Source organism: Pygoscelis adeliae, unplaced genomic scaffold (assembly GCF_000699105.1).
Source record: "Pygoscelis adeliae isolate BGI_AS28 unplaced genomic scaffold, ASM69910v1 Scaffold120, whole genome shotgun sequence".
Lineage (NCBI taxonomy): Eukaryota > Metazoa > Chordata > Aves > Sphenisciformes > Spheniscidae > Pygoscelis > Pygoscelis adeliae.
The window spans coordinates 8,223,661-8,228,554 of record NW_008824032.1 but is presented as its reverse complement, the minus strand read 5'-3'; positions in this window follow the sequence as shown (position 1 = coordinate 8,228,554).

The window sequence follows — 4,894 nt, the reverse complement described above, 5'->3', positions numbered from 1 at the left end:
CATTAGGGGAGGAACTCCCCCCCCCCCCCTCCGAAGAGCTGCTGCCAGGGGCAAAACGAAGCCTCACCCTGTACGACCAACCCAGGAGAGAGCCAGGGGGCTCCTGGACAACCTTCTCTCCGCATGACGGCACCCAACCGCGCGGGACTGGGCGCTACTATTTGAAAAGAAGGTTAATAAATAATTCTGCCAGTAATAAAGGGGATGCAAAAAATCAGTTTGTCTGGAATCGTGTGCTGCATCAATGTTGTATTTTGCCCACAGTAGTGTAACACGCTCGAAGAAATCTGAGGGGTTGTTAATAATTTAATTGTCCTCTCCTGCTTCACACGTTATGATCCTGACCTCTTCTCAGCTGAAATTTTTCTCTATGATGCTTCAGAGAGCTTGCAGTATGTTTTTAGCATTCTATCAGAACAAGATACTTCCTTTATTGGAAGAGCAGCTCCTGGTTTTTTTTGGTAGCTATCACTGGGAATGACCAGAGGTGGAGTCTCTTCTCAGCAGCAGTTTTATACAGCCTATATGTACACGTAATAAAAATAACAGATTAAAAGCAGGGAAATTTTGTCTATTCTTAAGGGACCATCCCACTCTGTAGCCTGCTGAGATGGCTTTCAATGTGTTCTGGGCTGGGAACCAAAGTTCAGTCCTCTGTAATTTGTCTTGCCTTGAGCTGAAAATACCTTTGTACTTTTGCCCCTTCTCCCACGAGGTTCCTCAGGTTTTCACCCTTCATGTCCTGGCCTTTACAAAACCAAGCTGCTTCAAAGTACATAGCTAAAATATCTGCCTTCTAAAATTAGTTTATTTAACTCTGCTATATCTTTTTCCTATTAGCTCTCATCTCTTCCATCTTTACTCTTCAATTCGCCTAAGTATTATAGGCACAAAACCAATTAAAAAAAAAAAATCATTAAGGTTGCACAATGAAGGAGTCAGAAGTTAGGAAATACCAGAAGATGGGTTATGTGACTTCACTTCGTTCCCCTTGCTTGTACACTTCATGACAGTCTTAAATTATGTCATCCAGTGTTATTTTGTTCTGGCCTTGCTTTATTTTGCAAGGCCTCGCCTTTGTTTAGGATACAGGATGGACTTACTCTCGGGATGTGCCAGATTTTTGCAGAACAAGATGCTGGGACTATTCACTGCAGAGGAGTGTAGGAAACCTTGAGGAAACACATGCCATTCCTGCCCCTGTTCCAGACAGGATGCGTGTGCTTCAGCTGCATCTTTTGTGCATGAGTTCATGGGCGTGAGCTAATTTCACACTAGCTAACCTGGGTATTGGTAACAGTCTAGCATGGATCTTTGGGCGGGGGAAAACAGCGGTAAAGAACATGAGCATGCAGTTAGCAGGACTGAGCCACTGGCTCAGAGAGGCCAACTCAAGTTATTGATGCGCCTCTGAAGCTAGTTAGACATATGCAATGTTCCTATGGTGATACTGTGTGATGACTTAGAAGTCATCGTTTGATTTCACAGCTGGCTGTAAGTTATGTGCTTGTCAATTTTCTGGGAGTCTTGCAGAAGGCATCTAGCTCTAGGAAGAGCTAAGCATTCACATTTGCAGCCAAAGTCTGAAGGAGATGTACTGCTGTGAACAGAGGACCTGTTGCCGACAGTTTTATTCCCTTGCATTAAAGGCAGTGTGTGTGTGTAATAAATACAAGGAATTGTATCTAAGATACTCTATCTGGAGTAAACTGCAAAATCCCAAATTCTAACTACATTGGTCAAATAATGAAATTACATTATTACAAATTAGATTATTACACTTCAGTTTCTTCTGGCAACTGTAACTGTCCAAGACCAGCAACAGAATGAAAGCTCGTGTTTGTTGTCATCTAAATATGTCAAACTAAATTCAAGGATTCAAATGGCAATTTGAACAGTTAATATACTGCAAAAAAAGCTTAGTTCCTAGCTGTTTTCAAAACAATCTATACAAGCAAGAAATTAAGAACTAATCTGCAACAGCGATGAATTTATTTGGCAGAAAGTATAAGGAATCACTTCTCTGGGATATATTCTATCGCACACAAATAGTATCAGCAATGATGTGACAACAAAGAGCAGCCTTCAAAATGCTTTGGAAAAGGATGACTAGCAGGAAGTCAAATGAATGCTCCTGCAAGCAAAAACAATGCATGTGACCAGAAAGTCAACAGATTTTTTTTTTCCTATTTCAGTTCAAAATCAACTCTCCTGAGACTCAAACCTCTCCCCAAACCAAACATAAAAGCCACAGAAACCTTTAAATGCAAAGCAATAACTAAAATAAATCCAAATAAAATTGAGTCTTATTTAAGTTCCAGGAGAAACTATGTACCTCCTGAGTCACTACTAAACTAAGAAAATGTTGCAGCCAGATTCTGCCCCGGCTTGCAAAACCAGAGAAAAGCAAAGATAAAAATTACAGGAAATGGAAGGAAAAGACTGTTGAACATGGGAAAAGCAAAACTGTGGAGAACATGAAATAAACAGAATGGAAAGTTGCAGCATCATGAAAGTGATTTCCTCCCCGGCAATCCAATAAGCAAGATGACTAATTAGGCTCTGTGTATGCAACGCACCATGCAGTCTATCATACACCTCTGGTCCTAGAATTAAGATACAACAGAACTGTCCCCCTTTATTAATTACTTTAGGAGATGAATGCATTTGTAGAAATACAGACTGTCACAACATTCCTTCTCCACTCATTTTCTAGCTTTACTACCTACCATAAGTCTGATCCTAATCTTCTTTGTGACGCACTGTGAGAACAGCCCCGAGTCCCATACATGCCCCAGTCTCTGCTATTGAGCTCCAAAACCTGTCTCAGCACAACTGTGTTTCGTAGCGTTTCTCTCAGTCCCCTTGCCGCAGATGCTAGGGGACCGCTCTCCACTGCACTGACCACTCAAGCTGTAGTAAGCACCAGTCCTCACGTAGTTTGTTGAGCCATCGATTTGTGGTCGCATGATATTTCTTCCAGAGACTCTCTGCCAGGAGACAACTTGCTAAAGCCTGTCCCAGGAGCTTTAAAGAATCTGTTTAGTTGCTGTAGGACATCTCATCAGAACCCACAGCATTTGTCATGAGCTCACAGCACGCAACCCCCACCTAGTTCAAGGTCACTTTTTCAAGACCTGGTCAACCAAAGAGCTACGTTAGGCTGTGACTGCTCTCATGGTCCCTAGGGACTGCTTTTTCTGCGAAGTGCACAGAGTGCTTTCTCCTGCCCTGGGCTGTGCAGTGCTCCTGTACTCCGTCTGGGAGAGAGGATACAAGCAAACAAAACATATGACGGCAAGAAATGTCATGGAGGTAACGCAGGCAGGCTGAGACAGCCTCCCTGCCAGCCAATCCAATGCAATCTGAAGTGGTGAGCACATTAGGAAGCACTATTTGCCAACCAAAATTAAGCCCTCAAGGCATGTATCTATACATAAGAGCATCTGTAAACCCATAAGGAAATACATTATCCAATAGGCACTGAAATCCTTGTGCTCACTAGGCACGTGCAGGGGAAAAATAGGTCAAAACACACCCACCTGAAGAGCATTGCTAGTAAAACAACAGGAAGGAGAAGGGGAAAGGGTTTAGCAAAATTGTGGAAAAATGCATCCTGAGCATCTAGTGGTTTTCACCAGGTAAAGAACAACATTAAACCACAGACTCCTCCCCTCCACTTGTTGCCTTATTTCCGTTAAACTATACTGTCATGTGGAACTCAAGTTTCCCACTTGTCCCCTCCATCCTTCCTTGTTGCCAACATACTGGCATGACTCCACCTCTACATGCACCCAAGGGTAACCCAAATTGAAGCTTCACAGCACTGAAAGCAGCCCTTCCGTCAGGGCAAGAGCTGATGCTTCCTCCCCTGGCAGGAGGCAAACCTCTCAAGATCCATCTCTCCCACCCATCTGACGGGGATGGACATGGCAGTCACCTTCCCACCCAGCAGCTCACGGGCACACAGTGCACTGCTGTTCACAGAGGACACTGGCTGTGGCATCTGGCACAGGGGAAGGCTGGGAGAAGGAGAGAGGTGAAGTGGTGCACAGGAGGGAGTAACCAGCTGAGGGGTGGCGGGGCAGTGGGAGACCCTCATCTGCAGTCTGCTGCTAGGTCACAGCCCCGGTGCCAAATGCAGATGGGCTCTGAGCTCAGAGAGAACAAGACGACCTTGAGCCTGTGGCTCTGGGTCCCTACCCGCTCAGCCTCATGTGCTAGGCTGACTGACACAAACTGCTTTTGGAAGATGAAACACCTGTCCTTTTATGATTGCTCTGTCATTCCTACAGTACCATGCCAGGATTCACCGCTCTCTGTCTCCTTTCCAAGGAGAGGCCAGCACATGAGATGCCTTTGCCATTTTAAGCGCAGCTTAATGCCCAGTTTCTTTCTCTGTGCATTTTATAAAAAAGACCTCCCTGGTTTTCCCTCTGGCTCCCCATTGCATAGCCTATCATTCTGACCTCCAGATCCCCAAGTTTCTGTCGTGTGTCCTGCTGGCTTCACCTGTACAGCCAAGTCATTATTACGAGTGCTAAGGCAGCTACTGCAGCTCTCAGATATATAACCTTTCAACTTCAAACTTTTGGCCCACTTCTTTGGCCAGTGTTAACTGGCCTGGATTCCTTTACTGGTTTGCAGCAGCCAAAAATCTGGGAACAGGTGCACAGTTTTTCCTCCAGATACTCTTCAGATTGGGTCTGTGCTTGAAAACATGATGTAGCAAGACAGGACATAAAACAGGGCTATAAAAGTGATACAAATAGCTATGATTAGACTCCAAGAAGAAGGAGGGTGAGAAGGCTAGGTGAGCCACTGTAAATCAGGAATGGTATGACAGAAGCTGCTAGAAGCCTTGTCATATGTGAACAGCAGGCTAATTTCAATG